Here is a 22,129-nt window from a genome sequence, read left to right as displayed (position 1 = left end):
AAATCTGTGAGGGGTTGACAGGACAAAATAAATTTGTGTTCCAGGAGCTTCAATTAGTAAGGAATTCTAAACAGAATTTGGGCTAAGTAGTAAATTAGTAAAAACAACAAGGTTTGTTTATATATTCGGCCCTGAATTCCCTATCTTTGGTGATAAGGATGTCTACCTCCTGGTACAGGGAGGATACCTTTCACTTGGGAGTTTTATTTCCTCCTTTCAGAAGACAAAGGGGGTTCAGGGTGTTTGTTCTTGCACTGGCTATTTGTTAAGTAACTTTAATTCAAAATTATCAATACACCATTGTTGCATAGTGGAGCCTGGGGCCCTTCAGCAGACAATTCATTAAATATATAACTAAATATTTAAAAAGTATTTCAGACTGTGGGATTATTCACGTATTTGTATTTACAAGTCAGAAAAAAAATGATGGGAAAGACTGAAAAAGGAGTAAAGCAGGAAGCACCACTCTTCTTTCTTTACACTCATTTCCTGCATGTTCGAACTCTTCATCTCATGGTTTTGAATACCGTTGTTGTGAGAAGACTCTATAATTAATAGTTCCAACTCAGATGATCCTCTGAATTCTAGACTTGTGTATCTAACAGCTTAATGAACATCTCTACTTGAATGTCTGATAGGCGTTTCATACATAACATGTCCCAAGAGGAATCCAGCTTGTCCTTGCCCCATAACTGCCATTAATCATTCCCTTCCTGCGTTGTTTATTTCAGTACAACTCTTGTACCTTTGGCTCAGGCCAATGATTTTGGAGTCAACAATGACTCCTTTCTTTCTCCAGCATCCCTTAGGCCATTTATGAGTAAATCGTCTCTACTCATCCTTTGATTTTTGACTGTTTTTGAGCCACTCAACTGGCAAGTTTATATGCTTCAACTTAATATGTCCAGAATCTGACTATTCTTATTTCCCTTATGATTTTCCTGGTTTACACTGCTGTGTGAACTGTTCCAGTATTCATTCAGCTGGATTCTAAACAAGGTAGTTCACAGGGATCCTTTTATAATGTAAATTTGATTTTGCCTTGCCTTCTCCCACACCCCATTGTCTCCCATTTCATCCGTGGTTAAAAACAAAGGTGTTAAACTGCTGTAGAAGGCCCCGCAGTAGCTACCATCTTGTTCACTTTCTTCCTGCAGTCCATCCTGTCTAACTCTTTTGTTCCATCTCCTTTTATACTCCCTATCTGTTTCAATCCAGTGTAGTCAGTCTATAATAGTTTTCGATTGCTGTCAAAGCAAAGGGCCACAAATTTCCACAAATTAGCAGATTAAAACTATACAAATTTATTATCTCACAGTTCTTCAGGTCAGAAGTTGGGTTGGTTTAGCTGTTCTCTCTGGTTATGAGCAGAATTTTGTGCCTATATTTGTAGGACTGAAGTCCCTGATTCCTTGCAGTTTGTCATCTAGCGCCTGCTCTTGGTTTCAAGAGGCCTCTTTCTGGTCCTTGCTGGCGGCCTTACATCTCAGAGACAGCAACAGCATGCAGTATTCTTTTCATCCTTTACTGATTTACTCTTCTGCCAAAACTCTCTTGCTACAACCAGAGAAATTTCTCTGTCTTTAAGGTTAAGGTTCATGAGATTAGGGGAGACCTACCTCGGTAATCCAAGATAACTTCTTTAGTGTAAGGTCTGGAACTTTAATTCCAATCACAAAGTTATTTTGCCTGAAATATAGTAGTTTCATAAGTTCTGGAAATTGGGACATGGACAGCCTTGGGGGACTGTTATTCTGCCTACCACTGGGCCTCTTGGCTGAGCATGCTTCCAGCTTAGGGTCTGTATGCTTACTGACCTGCTACGTGGAGTATTCTTCCCCTGGATAGTCATCACTTCTTTCAGATTTCTGCTCAGTTTTCACCAGATTCTATCAGCCTCTTTGACCAGTCTTTAAAAGAAACATCCACCCGCCATTGCTTTTTTTTCTTTTATTCCTTTTTCTGACCATTGCCTGGCATTGAATATATTCGTTAGCTTGTTTACTGTCTCCCTCCCTCTATGAAATCCTTTACGAACAGGGACTTTAATTTATTCACCATTGGATTCCCACCAACTATAGCAGTTCCTGGCACATGGTAAATGTTCAATAAATATTTGTCGAATGAATGCAAATCACCAAAAAAGCCCCAGAGCCCCCACACCGTTAAGCATGTCTGAGAAAAAATGAGTCAACTAATGCTGAGTTCACCTAATAGAACAACTTAAAAAAATCTTATTCATAAGAATGTTATTAATTTGTCCAATGCCTTGCTGAAGTCTTCAGTTGCAACTTCTATAGCATTACCTGATCTATCATAAAAGAATAGAGTTTGGCATTTCTATCCTTGAAATGCATAAACTAACTCAAAGTTCTTATGTCTTCCATCTCTAAGTGCTGATACTTGAAAGAGCTTAAGTCTATAGTTTTAAGAATCCATTTTTTCCATCTTTCAAAATAAGGATATATCTTATTTGCAAATTCTTGGTATTTCTCTTACTTAAAATATTTCCTCAAAGATTATTGACAGAGAGTCCTAAATCTGTAAATGACTCTAGAGTCAGGGATATTAATCCCCTCAAAGTTACCACTTCTTCTTTTTCCTTAAATCCTCTCCCTATGATGTCTGTTTTATTCTTTCTTGTTTAAAATTGCTTTCCTTGGGTGCCTGGGTGCCTCAAGTCTGTTAAATGTCCCCTTCTTGGTTTCTGCTCAGATCAAGATCTCACAACTCGAGAGTTGGAGCCCTGCATTGGGGCTTTGCACTGATAGCGTGGAGCCTACTTGGGATTCTCTGTCTCCTTTTCTCTCTCTGCCCCTCCCCTGCTCTCTCTGTTTCTCAAAAATAAATTTTAAAAAATATGAAAATAATTAAATAATTTTCTTGGAGCAAAGAATAAACATAAAATGAGATTTTGAAGGTTTTGCTTTCTAGCTTCAAACACACAATGCAGAGGTCTGAACACTTACTCTGAACTAATCCAAACAGCTTCTCATGGAAGTATCAGCTCATCCCAACACTTAGCCTTCCTCACCATTGTTAAGGGCTTCAGCCCGTGACTTTTTTATCTGTAGCTGATCCATCAAGCAGCACTTTATGCAGTCTCTATGCATTTTTCTTTTCTCTTTCCTCTGGGTAATGTCTTTGATAATCTGGGCAAAATATTTTAGAGTTACCCAACACTCCTGAGCCATTTTCTATTTAAGAATTTCCTCAGTGCAAGCACACCTATTCTTCTGAATTAAAACAGATTTTTAAAAAAATGTTTATTTATGGGATGCCTATGGCTCAGTCAGTTAAATATCCAGCCCTTGACTTGGGCTCAGATCATGATCTCATGGTTTGTGAGTTCCAGCCCCACACTGGGCTCTGTGCTGATGGGATGCAAAACTTGCTTGGGATCCTCTCTCCCTCTCCCTCTGCCCCTTTCCTGCTTGTGTGCTCTGTTTCTCTCTCTCTCTCAAAATAAATAAACTTAAAATTTTCTTTAAGTGTTTATTTATTTTGAGAGAGAGGGAGAGAATGTGAGCAGGGGAGGGGCAGAGAGAGGGAGAGAGAGAGGAAGAGAGAGAGAGAGAGAGAGAGAGAGAGAGAGAGAGAGAGAGAGAGAGAGAGAGAGAGGGAATCCTAAGCAGGCTCTGTTCTGTCGGTATAGTGCCTGACTCGGGCTTGACCTCACAAACCATGAGATCATGACCTGAGCCATGAGTGGGATGTTTAAGTGACTGTGCCACCGAGGCACCCCTAAAACAGATTTTGTGAAAATAAAGTTTGAACCCATGCTAAATTCAGTCAAGAAAACGTATTATATAGTGGATCAGTTTTTTCTCAAAGTGTGGTCCCTGGACCACCTGAATCAGAATCATAAGACAGTGAGAGAGTACTTATTACAATGTAGATTACCAATTACTGAATCAGAATAGAAGGAGGTGGATGAGAGGCTTGGGAGTCAAGATTTTGAATAAGTGTCTCGAGTATATTCTTTAAAGTTTGAGAACTTTATCTGTCAAGGATATGAGAAGCATAAGCCTCTGCTACTAAAGAAACTATAGTAATTTGAGATGATAAGGCCTGAAAATAATACGTGGCAAGTGAACGGCATAGAAAATAAGTACACTTGAGTCAGCAAGTCCAGCTGTTAGGGGTACAGTGAGGGAGATTCTGGTTTAATAGAGCAGGTGTGTATTTGTCATAACAGATACTTAAGAACTGTTTAATTAATGTCAGCTGTGCTGGAAGATGAGGAAACGACACATTTTTTGAAAAAATTCTTTTGTCTTTTTTTCTTTTAAATCTGTTTACTTAGAGAGAGTACATGCACAGGTGGGGAGGGGTGGAGACAGGGAGAGAGAGAATCCAAGCAGGCACTGTGCTGACAGCCCCGATGTGGGGCTTGATCCCATGAACCATGAGATCACGACCTGAGTGAATACCAAGAGTTGGACACTTAACCTACTGAGCCACCAGTCACCCCTCTCCACTATTTCTTTTCTTTCTTTCTTTTTCTTTAAATGGACAGTTTTCTTCTTCTTCTTCTTCTTCTTCTTCTTCTTCTTCTTCTTCTTCTTCTTCTTCTTCTTCTTCTCCTCCTCCTTCTCCTTCTCCTTCTCCTTCTCCTTCTCCTTCCTCTTCTTCTTCCTCTTCTTCCTCTTCTTCTTCTTCTCCTCCTCCTTCTCCTTCTCCTTCTCCTCCTCCTCCTCCTCCTCCTTCATTTACATCCAAGTTGGCATATTGTGCAACAATGATTTCAGGAGTAGATTTCTTAATGCCTCTTACCCATTTAGCCCATCCCCTCTCCCACAAGCCCTCCAGTAACTCCCTGTTCTCTATATTGAAGAATCTCTTATGTTTTGTCTTCCTCCCTGTTTTTATATTATTTTTGCTTCCCTTCCCTTATGTTCATCTGTTTTGAATCTTAAATTCCTCATATTAGTGAAGTCATTGGTATCTGTCTTTCTCTGACTGACTAATTTAGCTTAGCATAATACCCTCTAGTTCCATATCTCTCTACTATCTCTTAAGAGAATTTGGACTTGTTAAGGGTAAGGAGGAAGGCAATTTAAGAACTGCAGTAAATGTAGTTCAATGTATATGAAAGATGTGTGCATTTACCAACATAGCAGAAAGGGTAGAGGATTTGCTTGAGAGTCTGATGAAAAGCTAGGTCGTGATCATATTGTGAGCAATTTGGATAGTAGAGTGAAGGACGTAGATAGTGGAGAACTGCTGGAAATTTTGGGACAAGATAAAAACAATGCATTAGGGAAATTAACCTATAGTTGTTACTGGGAATGATAAGAGGGATGAAATGCTTGGGGCGCCTGGGTAGCTCAGTTGGTAAATCATTTGATTTCGGCTTGGGTCATGATCTCACAGTTTCTGAGTTTGATCCCCACTTCGGGCTCTGTGCTGACAGCTCAGAACCTGGAGTCTGCTTTGGATTCTGTGTGTGTCTCTCTCTCTGCCCCTCCCCTGCTCAAGCTTTGTCTCTCTTTCTGGCTCAAAAATATAATCATTAAAAATATATATAAAAAGCAAAAGAGGATGAAATGCCAGAGCCAGGGAAAAATGGGAGGAGGAGCTAGCTTCATGTTCCATAATGAGAAACTTCAGACCCAAATTGACAAAAGAGTAGATGTGTGACCAAATTTAAAAAAATGGACCAATAAAACATGGAAACTAGTTTAATTCTAGTCTAGTTTAGTAGTTTCCTTCTTCTTTTAGTTGACTAACATTTTAGCTGCAATTTTAAAAAGCAAGGAATTTACTCTTTCGCATACCATTGTATGGCCCAACATTTCCTTTTTTTCAAAATTAATTAATTAATCAAGTATAAATCTTACATTTAGACCATTAAAGCACTATATTAAAATGCTAGTGAATTCAACTAACTGTTAAAAGAAGCATCTACTTCTTGTTAGTCATGGTGCCAAGTTCTAGGCCATTAGAAATGCATAAGATATGAGTTTCTTTTTTTTTTAATTTTTTAAATTTGTTTTATTTATTTTTGAGAGAGACAGAGAGACGGTGTGAGCAGGGTAGGGTCAGAGAGAGAGGGAGACACAGAATCTGAATACAGGCTCCAGGCTTGAGTTAGCTGTCAGCACAGAGCCCAACACAGGACTCGAACCCATGAACTGTGAGATCATGACCTGAGCCAAAGCTGGGCACTCAACTGACTGAGCCACCCAGGCACCCCTCTTTTTTTTTTTAAATTCGTGCTCTCCAAAGAAACAGAACCAATAGGATGTGTACATATTAAAGAGGGTTTTTTGGTAAGGAATTGGCTCATGTTATTATTATGGAGGCTAAAAAGTCTCAAGATCTGTAGGATGAATTGGTAATCTGGAGACCCAGGAGAGTCAGTGGTATTATTTCCAGTCCAGTGGTCAGCAGATTCGAAACTCAGGAAAGCTGACGTTAGTTACAGTTAGAGTCTGAAGGCAGGAGAAAGCCAGTGTACCAGTTGGAAGGCAGTCAGGCAGGAGGAATTCTCTCATACTTGGGGAAGGGTCAGCTATTTTGTCCTATTTAGGACTTCAGGTGATTGAAGCCACGCAGATAATGGAAGGCAATCTGCTTTACTCAGTGTACTGATTTAAATGTTAATACTACTCAGAAGCACCCTCACAGAAACCCAGAATAATGTTTGACCAAATATTTGATCACCACTTGGCCCAGTCAAGTTGACACAAAATTAGCCATCAGTTGCTGTTCTCAAGGAACTTAAAATTTACTGGGAAAGATAGACAAGTAAAATAATAATACATAGTTTTAATGTTTCAACATAGATATTTTTTAAAGTGCTATGAAAACACAAATGGGAAAATGATAAATTCTATCTGTGGAGAAAGGGGAAGTCAATGATGTTACAGGAAAAATAACTTTAATTTAGAAAAACACCTGGGTGAGTTGTTTTACTTATGGGTATCAGGCTCTGTGAGATATAACAGTGAGAATAACCCAGGAGATCTCCAAATCATTCTGAGTGGGAAATAATGTGCAATTGAGGGTTGGATATAGCCAGGAAATTAAGAGCTAGAATCTAAGAAGAAATCAAAACAACTAAAAAATATATTGGACAATTTTTGAATGGAGAAGACACTCAGATGAAAGTTTCTAAGATTCAGGATTAATAAGGAATCCTAAGAGGAATATATTACATTTTAGTTTTGAATTTGAAAATTGTATGAAGTGAAAAAAATGAAATACATGCGAACATAGAATAGCACAATCCATATCCATCAAGATTTAACAGTTATCAAGATTCTCTTTGCTGAAGAAAACTCAGAAATCCTATTTCACTTCTGCATACTTCACAATGCATCTCTAAAAAAAGTGAACTTTAGAGTTAGATTCTTTTTTTTTTAATTTTTTTTTTTTTTTTTTTAGTGTTTTATTTATTTTTGAGACAGAGAGAGGCAGAGCATGAGCGGGGAGGGGCAGAGAGAGAGGGAGACACAGAATCTGAAGCAGGCTCCAGGCTCCGAGTCGTCAGCACAGAGCCTGACGCGGGGCTCGAACACACGAACGTGCGATCATGACCTGAACCGAAGCCGGACGCTTAACCAACTGAGCCACCCAGGCGCCCCTAAAAAAAGTGAACTTTAAAAAAATTAAAATTTAATCCAATTTTATGTCAAACAAAATTAATAATCATACCTTGCTATCATTTTGATATTGTCAAATACCTTTAGTTCATATTAAAATGTTTCTGATTGTCTCAAAAATTTCTTTATACAGTTTGGTTGGGTAAGTCATAAATCAATCAAAGTTCACCTATTACATCTGAATGTTTTAACTCATAAGTATTTTTAATCTAGAGACCTCCTTCCTTTTTTTGTTTGTTATAATATTCATTTCTAAGTTATTTTTGGTATCATTTTGCAATATAATTCTCTACCTTTTGCTATATACTTTTAGTAAATTCTGCTCCCCATTCAACTTGAGTCAGAGGCTCTTAAGAGAGCAAAAGAAATGGGAAAATGTTTTCCAAGAGGGCGGTGGATTGTGGAAAATAGAATTCAACTGCAGAAGTTGAAATTGATGGCATAGATCAAGAAGACAAAGGAAGCAGAGATGGATAGAGAGAAAGTTAATGTAGAGAAACAGGCTTCTCCCAGCTCCCTCACACATGCCGAAGGAAGTGAACCAAATTTGAGGAAAAAAATGGAGACATCAAGTGGAGACTTTAAGGTAATTATAGAAAGACCAGTATTATAGTAAGAAAATGATGGAAATCTGAATAGTGAAATATATTCAATCCTCAAAATAAATTTTTGTTACATTGGCATTGTAGGCTCTCTAGCGTAAATATGGAACTGACAATTTTTTCTTGAGGAAAAGATAGATTATACGTCATTTACTGTAGAATTATGTAGAATTCAGTGGTAAATGGTTTAGTAAAGTTTTACAGTTTGTTGCTTTTATAGTCTTAGGCTATAAAATAAAACAGTTGAACTGAAAATGTCTTGCTCTTACCCAATTTCATCTCCCCGCTGCTTTCCACACTCTTTTGCTTTTTGTTGGCCAGCACACTGCTTCACTTTATGCCAAACCTTTGGAAGTGTCAAATAAAAGTACTGTTACAGTCAGGCAACAGCTGACTTTGTTTTTACTCAAGTGTGAGATAGCGCCTACAGATGTCAACTTGGATTCTTTTTTAATGAAATAATTTTTATGAATTCCAAATACACTAAAACATTGCCAGAATTACCTTTGAAAATTTAGTGTACACTAATCAGTTTAGATTCTAGCAACAACTCATATGTATCAAATACTCATTCCCATAGAGACCTGGTGAGATCAGTACAATAGTATTAACAATTTTACCTTAAAAGGTAAAATTCACTCTTGCTATCTTTTTCATTTTATACATTTCTCTACAGATTGTCATTTTATACATTTCTCCGTGCTAATGCCATCTATGACAGACTGTAAGCCAAAGGCACACTTGTGTTGCCAAAGCACAGTTGGCTAGACAGCACTTGATTATGGTGACAATGAAAGGAAGATTGGATTTTTTTCTTACTATTTAAAAAGATGTTTGAATTTGGGAAATTTCTACAGAAAGCAAACATGATTGAGAATTTGGGTGTATGTAACTTAAGTATTTCTCGTTTCAGTACCACAAAGTAAAAGACAAAAAGTAAAAGAATGGCCTCACATACACTAGTAAAGATTAGTTTGAAGTCAACAAAATAAACACATTTTTTTTCAGGAGTGAAGGATTTTACAGTTTGTAGGTTTAAATTGGGACCTGAGGTTAAAAAGTCTGTGAGATACAAAGCTGAAGATTAAGAAAAAGTTTAAGGGTTCAGAGGGAAACTTAAGAGAATATACAAGGTGAGTCAACAGCCTCAGGAAAGACCAAAGACGGGAAGAACTATGAAAAGAACCGATAACGAGTTGCATATTAATATGGAGGCTCAGTTAAAAGAAAATTAGGGCAAACTGGTAAAAATTTCCAAAGGACAACATTTAGGAGTCACGAGTCAGGTTGTTAACTCAGGTAGTCATTAGTGGTATAACTTATAATTGAAACTAAAGGGATTAGAGTTGAGTCAAAGCCTGTGTTGATAGGTATGAAAGGTTTGAAGGAGGGAGCTTAGATTCTGACTAGAGTCAAGAGTCAAGATGGTCCCAGAATTTAAGTCTAATTATTTTATTTTATTTTTATAAATGTTTATTTATTTTTGAGAGAGAGAGGGAGAGTGCCGCATATGCGAGTGGCAGGGGAGTCGGGGGGTGGGGAAGAAAGAGGGAGATACAAAATCCAAAGCAGGCTCCAGGCTCTGAGCTGTCAGCACAGAGCCCCACACGGGGCTCTAACCTACAGACTTTGAGATCATGACCTGAGCCGAAGTTGGACGCTTAACTGACTGAGCCACCCAAGCACCCCAAGTCTAGTTCTGTAAACCTATGCTAAGGTAATAGTATAAGATGAAACCATCCATACCTGGAATGTTTTTATATATGCGAAAATTATATCTCAGAATGGCCTCACATACACTAGTAAAGATTAGCAGGTCTTTTGGACCAACGGTAAGTTCTAAAATAAAGTTGAACAGAAGAAGAAAGAAAATCTCAAAAGGTCATGAACCCAGGAGTATGATCTTTAGAAAAGAGATTTCATCTCAAACTCTACATAATAGTAATGCCCTATATGGGAGGATCTGCCAACTGGGTCCTGCCTGGGGCAGAATAAGGTAATGGTACCTCATTTTATCACAGCTAAAAGTCAAAATACTTTTTAAGACTGTAAAATTTCATTCATGTTGCTTATCTTTTTGAATTCTGTCTTTATACACCAAAAAGAGATAGCCTAAACAGGGCTCTTTTTGGACCACAATCCTTTTAGCAAAATAGCTCCTCTACTAAGTCAGGAATCAGATTTACAAAAAAAGGAGCTTTTCAGATGTACCTACAGAAAGATTAGTTGGTGAATTTGAACTAGTTATTTCCATTTGGTACATTGAACCTCTTAGTTTGCTTATCTGTCCTTCAGTATTCTAGCTTGCTCTGGAAATAGAGAAAAATATTGGTGGTATTTCATGCATGTGATGTGTAAAAGACTACATTTTGGAGGAGGGTAGAGAAAATTAAAAATAGAAGTATCCACAGTTATTGGTAGAGACATGCTAAAGGCCTTCTTTACTGCTTCTGGATGAAAGAGAAAACTGTTTTATAGCCCCTGATTCCTTCAAAACAACCACAATCCCATAGTAATGTTCTCTAATTAAGATGTAAATTACAAGGAGGTGGATTCTATAGAGAAGAAATGAATAAAAGTTATCTCAAAATGAAGTAATGCTGAAACACACAACACACACACATATGGACACATACATACATACATAAACACACACAGAAAAACCTAAATAAAAATTTTTAGTATGGATCTGGATGGAGCTCTTAGAAATTATGTCCCTTAAGGGCACCTGGATAACTCAGTTAAGTGTCTGACTTTGGCTTAGGTCATGTATGATCTCGCCAGCTGTAAGTTTGAGCCTTGTATCAGGCTTTTTGCTGACAGCTCAGAACCTGGAGCCTGCTTCAGATTCTGTGTCTCTCTCTCTCTCTGCCCCTCCCCCAGTCACACACTCTCTGTCTGTCTCTCAAAAATAAACAAACATTTTTTAAAAATTTTTAAAAAAGAAATTATATCCCTTAATAACCTTCTTTCAAAAATGTCAAAACTAAGACCTAGAGAGGTAAACTGACCTGTCCAAAGGCTGGTTAGTGACAAGACCCAGTACTAATATAGATTCCCAATTTAGTAGTTTCTAAAAATTGATATTAACTATCTTTTGCTCTATCAAGGCATAGTAATTATAAGCGTCAAATATTTTAAAATATCTTTTCTATAATAGGATGTATTTCCTTTTATTTATTAGTAATTTTATAACTATTCTATTTACTTAGTAAATTAGATTTTTTTTCTTCCAGTGCGTCATATATTTCACTAGCAGGTAATCCCATGCCACACCCTCATGAGCCATCCCATTTCACTCACCCAGTGTCTGAAGGATGGAGTCATTCAGGCCTTCCTTCCTTCCTTCCTTCCTTGCTTTAAATTTTATTTAAACCCAAGTTGGTTAACATATAGTGTAATAATGGTTTCAGGAGTAGAATTTAGTGACTCGTCACTTACATACAACACCCAGTGCTCATCCCAGCAAGTGTCCTCCTTAATGCCCATCCCCCATTTAGCCCATTAACCCATACCCCACTCAGCACCTGGCCAGTAATCCTCAGTTTGTTCTCTGTATTTAAGTCTCTTACGGTTTGTCTCCCTCTCTGTTTTTATCTTATTTTTACTTACTTTCTCCTATGTTCATCTATTTTGTTTATTAAATTCCACTTATGAGTGACTTTATATGATCTCGTTCTTTGACTGACTTATTCCAGTTCTATTCACATTGTTGCAAATGGCAAGATTTCATTCTTTTTAATTGCTGAGTAATGTTCCATTGTACATACATACCATATCTCCTTCATCCATTCATCAGTTGGCAGACATTTGGCTCTTTCCACACTTTGCCTATTGTCAATAGTGCTGCCATAAACAATGGGGTGCATTTGCCCCTTCACATCAGCATTTCTGTATCCTTTGGTAAAAAGCTAGTAATGCAATTGCTCAGTCATAGGGGTACCTCTATTGTTAATTTTTTGAGGAACTTCCATACTGTTTTGCAGAGTGGCTGCACAAATTTCCATTCCCACCACCAGTGCAAAAGTGTTCCCCTTTCTTTGCATCCTCGCCAACACTTGTTGTTTCCTGAGTTGTTAATCTTAGCCATTCTGACAGGTGTGAGGTTGAATCTCATTTGGTTTTTAATTGTATTTCCCTGATAATGAGTGATGTTGAACATCTTTTCATGTGTCTGTTGGTTAACTAGATGTCTTCTTTGGGAAAGTTTCTGTTCATGTCATTTACACATTCATTCAGGCATTTCTTAAACTCATGACAACTACTAATATACTTTTAAAATATTTCACATAAAAGGGTTTTGAGCTGCAAAATTTACTTTAATATTAAATTGTTTTTTATGGACATTTCCAGCTTTTTATCTAGAACTATACTTCTAGAAATGACTCCCTAGAAAAATACTTAACAAACTTAAAATGTTCTCTTTGTTCTTTTTTTCCAAAGTGTTTTGGCTATTCTGGATCTTTTGCATTTTCATATAAGTTTTAAAATCAGCTTGCCACTTCTACAAAGTAGCCTGTTGGGACTTTAACTAGAATGTCTTGAATCCATAGATCATTTTGGAGAGGAATGATATCTTAACAATATTGAGTCTTCTAATTTATGAACATGGTATATCTGTCCATTTACTTGGGTCTTTAATTTTTCTCAGCAGTGTTTATAGTTTTTAGTGTGTAATTCATAAACATCTTTTATCAAACATATTCTTAAGCATTTCATAATTTTGATGCTATTGTAAATGGTAAATTTTAATCTCAATTTCTAATTGCTCATACTAATTTGTAGAAATAGAATTGTTCTTTGTGTATTGACTTTGCTATCTTACTAAACTCAGTTTTAGTTGTTGTAGCTTTAGGATTTTTACATAAATGAGTACATCATTTGTGAATAAACAGACTTGTGTCTTCCTTCCTAATCTGTTGGCTTTTATTTTTTTCTTCACCTTATTATGGTGTTAGAACTTCCAGTACCATGTTGAATAGAAGTGGTGGGAGTGGACATCCTTACCTTCCTATTTTAGTAGTGTTGCGATTAATCTTTCACCATTAATGTAATACTAGCTATAGGATTTTCATATATGTCTCTTATCAGGTTGAAGAAGCTTCCTCTTATTCCTATTTTTCTGACATAATATGCAAACTGGAAAACTAATTGTCAGCTTGGCATAATTTTGAGTAATTAAAATATTGCATCTCAGTTATGTTTCTCAAATTTTATGTATATTATCTATTCAATAAAATTTTCAATAATAATAATAATAGCTGAGTTAGAATTCTTTCTTTTCTTTGGGCAGAAAAAAACCACATTGGCTCAAGTAAAAAGAGGTGTTATTTGATTGTGTAACTGAAAGTCATGCACACTGACCTGTGATGCCATTAGGCCCATTTCTCTCTCCCAGTATCTGTGCTCTCCTATTTGGCACTGTACTGAGACATCCTTTCTTCCTGTGGTGGCCAAAACGGCTACAGCAGTTGCAGACCTTATATCTTCTTAACCTTAAGACCACCTGTGGAGAATGTCTGCCTCTGTCTTGAAGTCTCAGCAAAAGTCTTGTTGCATTTTTGCCTTAGATTGGGTCACTTACCCATCCTTAAATGAATTAGCCTGGAGCCTGGGAAGTGTGATGAGTCAAAGGGCTCAGGCCTGTGTCCGGTGTACCACCTGGAATTGGGGTTAGGTCTGAGCCAAAAAACATAGCCTGAGAGTGGCAGATGTCCTGCCTTGGAGAGAAAGGTATGGTTACCAAAATTGGAGGAATAGATTATGACTGCCCAGAATCAGTAACAGTTCACTGTGCTAATATTTAGTCAGCATACAATATGTATAAAACCCCTTAATTATCCTCATTTATTTCCTTTAAAACAACCCTGTTACATAGGGACTGTTGTTATTCCAATTTTCCAAATGAGGAAACTGAGGTTCAGAGATGTCACACAGACTCAAACTCAGGTGGTCTGACTTCAGTGGGCAAGCAATTAAACCAGGATGGCTCTAGCTAGTATATTTAAGTTAGGGACAATAAGCTAGGAAAGGTGGAGGCATAAAATGCCTGCTAACTGAATCTGTCCCTTTTTGTTAGGAGTACAATAGCTTTCCTGGAAGCCTTTAAATAGTAAATGTCCACTTACATTTCATTAGCCAGAGGTGAATCATATGTCCGCCACTAGCTGGAAGACATTTAGAGAAATAGGGTTTGTTTTTTTTATAACTGGTTATTTTTCTGCTCCAAAGAAAATTGAGCTTCTGATTTTCAGAAGGAAGAACAGAAAGGCTATTGGATAGTCAGTTAGCATCCATAGTATTAATACTAAGACCCACTTCTCCATTTATCCAATATTATGCAATTAACCACCCAAAAATCTAATGACTTAAAACAATGATAACATTTAATTTGCTCACAAATTTGCATTTTGGTAGGGTTCAGCAGGGATAGGTTCTCTACGCTCTATTCTGCATTAGTTGGACTGGCTCAAGGCTGAAGGCTAGATATGAAGGCTTACTCATTCAATCATGTATCTGGAGAATTATAACTGTTACCTCGTACCTTCACTGGACAGTGGCTGGAACACCTTCATGTGACTCTTCTGTGTAGCTGCTTGGCTTCCTCACAATATAGTGGCTGAGTTCTAATGACAGGCCAAATTCTGTTGCCTTTTATGACTAAGCCTGGAAGTCATATGGTTTCACTACTTACTGCTAGAGCCATAGGCCTACCTCATTTCAAAGGAACGGAACTTAGCATCTTATATTGTAAGAAGAACATGTGAGATTGGATATGTATTGGTGCTATATATTGGTGTTACCTGTGGAAGATATAATCTGACAGTAAGTGCTTACCTGGTACTAGGCTAATGTCTGAACATGCATATTTCATTTATACAAACAACCAAAACGTTATTTTTCCTTCCTTCTTCCTTATTTCCTTTCCTCTTTCTTCCTTCCCTCCTTTCTATTTTTTCTAGAGTATTTAAAAAATTTTTGTTTTTATTTATTTTTTATTTTTTAGAGACAGAGCGAGACAGAATGTGAGTGCGGGGGTGGGGGGAAGGGGCAGAGAGAGAGGGAAACACAGTATTCGAAGTAGGCTTCAAGCTCTGAGCTGACAGCACAGAGCCCGATGTGGAGCTTGAACACACAAACTGTAAGATCATGACCTGAGCCAAAGTCGGACACTTAACTGACTGAGCCATTCAGGTGCCCCTAAAGTATTTTTTAAAAACAAAAACTGGACCATGTTGTTTATTCTCTTAAAATGCTTCAATTCTTTCTATTACAACTTAAATACAATAAAATCTTTTTACCATAGTTTATGAGCCCACTTTGTCTAATTTTATTTTATTTTCCCCTTCACTGGCTGTACTTCTGTTAAAAGGACATGTCAGTTGTGCAAACATTTCAGCTTCTTTTATTCTTCTAGTCCTTTGTACACGCTGTTTGCTACAGCAGGGGCTCTCTTTCTCCAGTGCATTGAATGGACCCCAGATCATTCTTTACCTTCTTAGAAGACCTCTAAATAAGTGATCAGCTAAGATGTTATATATCAACATTTATTTTTACTCATTTATTATTTACTTCACCCTCTGAAATGAAGCTTCATAGCTGTAGAAACTTCATCAGTTTGGTCCCTGCTGTATATCTGTGTGCTCTGCTGTGCACGGCATCTCATCACAATCTGACGAGCTAGGTCTTATTGTCATTGCCGTATTACTGATCGTAACTGAAGGCCAAGGCCCTGTTGGGGAATGAGAATGTTCTGTCCCCTTCAAAGTCCTTCTAGCTGGACTAAGAATCAAATTGACAGGAGATACCTTGTCCAGAGAAAATCAAGTTTATTAGTGTGTATATGGGATATCCACACAGACATGGAAATTGCAAAGAAGGCAGCAAGGCATCTTGAACTAAGGAGTAGGGGCTAAGGGTCTGGGACCTCAAAGGGAAGGAATGCAGTCCTCAAGAAGAATGAAAGAGTTAATGTTTGGTAAATAAATGTTTCCTGGGCTACTTAGAAGCAATGGGACAGAGAGGACATTGATCAAACAGACCTTGCTAGGTTCCTCCCTGTCTGTCATACCAAGTTCATATCGTAATGTTATCTATGGTGACACTTCTTTCTGGAGCAGGTCCTCTATCTAAATTCTTTTTAGGCCATTGCAGGGAAGGTAAAAAGCTTTTCCTGAACCTGCTGAGTCTTGATTACTTCTCACTCAAAATAATCTTTATGCTAAAGTGGCATATTTGGGGGGGACCTGTCCAAAACTTCATCCACCAGTGGATAGTAAGTAAAGGACAAAACCAGATACTTGAACTGCAGAAGCAATTCTCTGATTCACCATGCTCTAAATGATTTGGTAAAAGAGAGAAAGAATGCATTGATTCAGCCTGTCATATAATTGATCAAGAAATGGCTTCATAGAGGTGAGGACATTTGAACAGTGCCTTGAGTGATATATACAGCTTTGTTGGATAATAATGGGAAGGTAGATGACAGATAGATGACAGCAGATAGATAGATACATAGATTATAGTAGATAGATGATAGTAAATAGATAGAGAATTAGATATCAAACATCATGGATAGATAATGTAGAAGATTGGTAGGTAGGTAGGTGGAAGATAGATCAATCGATCACTTATGAGTTATAAGTTTTAAGTCAAGTATTCTTCTAAGAGCTTTACAAATATAAAACTCATCTAAACTAGCCTTCCTGGATAATAGTATCTTATTAAGAAAGAAAGATAGATGGTGATTAGTAGCGTGGTACTAATACAGTGGTAATTGTAAGGGAAGATTACGCTTAGGATGGGAAAAACTCCTAAATTTGTAAGCTGAGTGAAAAGAGGCAGCAGAGAATAAATGACTGATTAAAGTAAGAAGAGTTGGGGGGATAGATGGAACATGTACTAGAGAAAAACAGGATGGGTTAAATCCAATTACGGATAAAAGTGAGACTTGATAAGTGGATAGGTTTAAATACAGATGATTTCAAGCAGAGGAGAGGCTTGGGAAATAGATGCCATTAATAGACCATTTAGCTTGCTGAGGCTGTACATAGCTAAGGCATATGATTGAAGGAGCATAGCAAAAATTTGGAGCAGTCTCTCTGGGTAACATGACAAGGAACAAAGAAGGGTGAAATAAGATGGCTGTGCAGAATGAGAATTCAATGAGTTTAGAGACCATGCATTATATAGTGATGGCAAGTGGCACTATTAAGTGCCTTTCTCAAGCGTTGCACAGCAGCCTACAATGGAGCCGAAGTTGATGTTTGGGCTTGCACAGTTGCTGGGAACTGGATATGTGGATCCATGTGAAGGTCATGCCGGTCACATTTTGGTATTTTTGATTTCTGCTTTAAGGTTCAGTAAAGAGCCAAGTAAAGCCAAGAGAAAGGATAGAATCATGGGTCAAAGCAATATGAATGGTGGGTATGAATACTAGACTGAGAGCAAGGAGATCTGAGTTCCAGCCCTCCATCCACTTTCTAGACGGTTGACCTTGGATCATCTCCTTCAATTTCTTTATCTTTATAACAAAAGCATTGAAGAAAATCAGGTCTCAAACTTGGCTATATGTAGAATGACCTGGAAGTTTAAAAAAATATTATTCTTGGGGCATCTGGGTGGCTCAGTGGGTTAAGCGTCTGATTTTGACTCAGATCATGATCTCATGGACCATGAGTTCAACTTTGACAGCTCAGAGCCTGGAGCCTACTCTGGATTCTGTATCTCCCTCTCTCCCTCTGCCCCTCCCCTGTTCACACTCTGTCTGTCTCTTCTCTCACAAAAAATATAAACATTAAAAATTTTTTAAAAACGTTATTCTTGGTCCCTATATACAAACAATTAATTTAGATTGGGACTTAAAACAATGTTATTCTTGGGGGGCACCTGGGTGGTTCAGTTGGTTAAGCATCTGACTTCAGGTCAGGTCATGAGCTCATAGTTCATGAGTTACAGCCCTGCATCTGGCTCCTCACTGACATTGCGAGCCTGCTTCAGATTCTCTCTCTCTCTCTCTCTCTCTCTCTCTCTTTCTCTCTTTCTCTCCCCCTCCCCCCCGCCGTCTATGCCTCTCTCTCTCTCAAGTAAACTTAAAATATATATATTGTTTTTGGTCTCTATCTTAGCAATTAAATCAGATTGGGAGGAGCAACCTAGATATCTGGGTTTTGTTTGTTTTTTGTTTTCTGTTTTAAAACATGCCATTTGATTTCTTTTTTACCACCTTTTTCTTTTTAGATAACATTGGCATATAACATTGTGTAAATTTAAGATATACAACATGGCGATTTGATATATGTATATACTGCAAAATAATAACTGCAGTAGGGTTTGTTAATGCACTTATCCTCTCAGTTACCTTTTTTTTTGTAGTGAGGACTTTTTTTTTAGTTTATTTATTTTAAGAGAGAGAGACAGAGAGAGACAGAGAGAGTGGGAGAGAGAGCATCCCAAGCAGGCTCAATGGTGTCAACACAGTGTCCAGGACGGGGCTTGAGCTCACAAACCGTGAGATCATGACCTGAGCCGAAATCAAAAGTCAGACACTTAACTGAGCCACTCAGGTGCCCCTGTAGTGAGAACTTTTAAGATTTACACTATTAGTCACTTTTAAGTATACACTACAGAACTACAGTCATCGTGCTATACAGTAGATTCCCCAATCATCTTACAACTGGAAGTTTGTACCCTTTGACCACCTTCACCCATTCTCCCCACTTCCCACCCCTGTCAGCCACCAATCTGTTCTCTGGTTCTATACATTTGGCTCTTCATTTTTTGTTGTTGGTGGTGGTGTTGGTGGCGGTGGTGGTGGTGGTGGTGTTTTAGATTCTATGTATAAGTGCGATTATATAATATTTCTTTCTTTCTGACTTATTCATTTAGCATAATGCCCTCAGTGTCCAACCATATTATTGGAATGCCAGGTGATTTCTATTGAGCAGCCAGAGTTGAGAACCACTAGGGTGGTTCTCACCTTACTTGACTAGAGGTCTCAGTGAAGGCAAAAGCAAGTTCACTTATAGTGAATGAGTGAGCATGTACGAAAGATAGACCAGAAAGTGAAATTTCAAGTCGATGATGAAGTTTGGAGAAAGGCCCTCCATGTGAGTGGTCCACATAACCTAATGTTGAATTTTGTGGTGGCACAGAAAGAATTTTTTTTACCGAATTTCTATTAGGGTCACTGTGCAAGGAGTCCATAGACTAAATGCCATAGCCAAAGAGTTGATAACACGTGGGTTCTAGCCTGTGCCAATCTCAGCACTCTGGACCAGGCTAATTTCATTTGGGTCACCTTGGGCTAAGCTCAACTGACACTGATAAGACCACAGAACTTTGTTAGCTTTTAATTCCTTTCATGCTTTCCATGGTCTAGAATGCAGGCTTTTTAGGCATTTCTCTTATTTTCTTCATCCTGCTATGTGCTTTTCCTCTCTGAGTCATCTTTTCATTGCTTCCCACTGCTGACCTCTCTCACAACCCTTTCTACTGCTTTCTGGAAATATTCTATTCTCTACCACATCCTCAATCTCTTCATGGAACTCACTGTATTCTTGTTCTAATATAAACTTGGCTTTTCTTTGACATCATAACTTCTCAGGCAGCTTTCTTTAATGATGCTAGCCATTCTTTCTCCATTTGTATCTCTGGGCCAGGAAGTCATATTCACTTAGACTTTCACTGTTACTTCCAACCTCGACTCTCCAATCGTCCAGAAAGCCCTCTTTCTTTGAGTTGCATGACACACTACTCTAACACCCACTACCCTACCTCAACTAATCTGGACACTTCCACATTTCTGAGGGCTATAACAAGTGATTCCTCACCAAAAAAGAATGTGAAATGAAAATTGTCTTCTCCTTATTTTACTTTCTTCCCCTTATGTCTTCAACTTATGTCTTCCAGTCCCCCACTGCTTCTGTCTGAAAGGACCTATTATCAATTTTTGGATATCCTTCCAGAGATATTTTATGTAAATAGAATTTTATATACACACACATATGTGTATGTATATATACCTATATACATACAGATACATACAGGAAGAACCAGCCATGTGATTATAGGGTTAGCACTTTCAGTCCCACCTCCCTGACCTCTGGAGAGGGGGTTGGGGGGGGGCAGAGATTAAATCAATCAACAATGACCAATGATTCCATCCATCATGCCTATGCAATGAAGCCTCTGTAAAAATCCAAAGGGAGTTGGTTCACAGAACTTGCAGGTTGGTGAAACAGAATTCTTCCATGTGCCACCATGCTGGGCCCCAGACTCCACTAGCACTGAAGATCCTTTGTTTGAGAACTCACCCTATATATCTCTTCATCTGCTTGTTGATTATATCCTTTAATAGCTCTTTTTAATAAAATGATAATCTTGTGGGTAAATAGGTTTCCTGAGTTCTGTGCGCTGTTCTAGCAAATTAGTCAAACGTAAGGAAGGAGTTGTGGGAACTTGAATTTATAGCTGGTCAGTCAGAAGCACTGTTAACCTGAGCTTGTGATTGGTATCTAAGGTGGAGGGTAGTCTTGTGGGACTGAGGCCTTAACCTGTGGAATCTGATGTTATCTCTGGGTGGTGTCAGAATTGAGTTGAATTGTAGGACACCTAGTTGGTGTCAGAGGATTGATGGGTGGAGTGGGAAAAAACCTCACACATTGGGACTGGGGGCAGAACCCTTACCTATCTTCTGACTGTTTTGTTGCAAATTTTTACATATTAAGGAAAATAGACCTCTACTGACATATGAATTGAAATATACTTTTTCCTTGTTTGTTGAATGGTCATTTGGTTTTGGTGTTTGTTGTGTAAAACAATTTTATTCACATGTTGTTTACCAGTCTCTCCATTTTGCTATCTATATTTTATATCATGCTTATACTTTTCCTATTTGAAATTAATTTAAAACATTCCTGTGCAACATGGTGACTATAGTTAATAATACTGTATTGCATATTTGAAAGTTGTTGAGAGATCTGGATCTCCTCACATGCACACCAAAACTTTTAACCATGTGTGGTGACGGACATTGACTAGACATTGTGATCATTTTGCATTATATAATAATACCAAATCATTATTATGTTGTACACTTGAAACCAATGTAATGTTTTATGTCAATTATATTTCAATTAAAAAAACATTCACAATAATTTTGGTAGAAAAATACTTGAAATATATTTTATTATTGTAAAAATTGAGGAGCTTCTCAAAATTCCACTTAATGTGAATTTTGTGAATAAATGTCAACTAAGAAAAAAAATTTGTTTCTTCTAGTACTTCAGTTTTTATGTGAAACATTTTGGTCTGGGATACCCGGGTGGCTCAGTCAGTTAAGCGTCCAACTCTGACATCAGCCTCAGGTCAGGATCTCACAGTGCTTGAGATCCAGTCCTGCATTGGGTTCCACACTGTAGAGTGGAGCCTGCTTGGGATTCTCTCTCCCCTCTCTCACTCTGCCCTCTCCCTCACTCACTCTCTCTCTTGCAAAAAAAAAGTAAATTAAAAAAAAAGTTTTCATCCATCTAAAATCCTAGTCTTTCTAACTCCTGCCACCATCTTGAATCACTTCAGTGCTAATAACCCTTTCAACCTCCCAACCACCATGGTCCTTGCTGACTTCTGCTGCAACAACCACCTCTCTTCCCACCATATCCTGGAGCTTCTTACCCCCAGTGAGACCCTGCTCTTTTTCTGAAAACTTAAACTTCTCCCATTCCACTCCCTCGTCACAATCCCTTATCCTTTTATGTTTCTTTCAGTCCTAATTTGACTACAAATTCATAATAGTTTTCTCAAAACCTCTGACTCTTAATGTGTCCTTTTTCTTCCTCATCTTGTCTGCCTCTCCTCCTAGGCAGGACCACATAATGACTTCCATGAGACCCTGAGATTTTTGCGTTCATGGGCTCC

At 38.0% G+C, this 22,129-nt stretch overlaps 1 long non-coding RNA gene across 2 annotated transcripts in view; it reads left to right on the top strand.

Annotated features, from left to right (window-relative positions):
• Positions 1–22,129, top strand: part of LOC115291604 — a 44,195-nt gene that overhangs the window by 6,527 nt on the left and 15,539 nt on the right. The window lies entirely within an intron of this gene.

This window comes from Suricata suricatta, chromosome 5, assembly GCF_006229205.1.
Source record: "Suricata suricatta isolate VVHF042 chromosome 5, meerkat_22Aug2017_6uvM2_HiC, whole genome shotgun sequence".
NCBI classification, from domain to species: Eukaryota; Metazoa; Chordata; class Mammalia; order Carnivora; family Herpestidae; genus Suricata; species Suricata suricatta.
The sequence above is the reverse complement of the archived record's forward strand: the minus strand, read 5'-3'. Positions and strand labels throughout refer to the sequence as shown.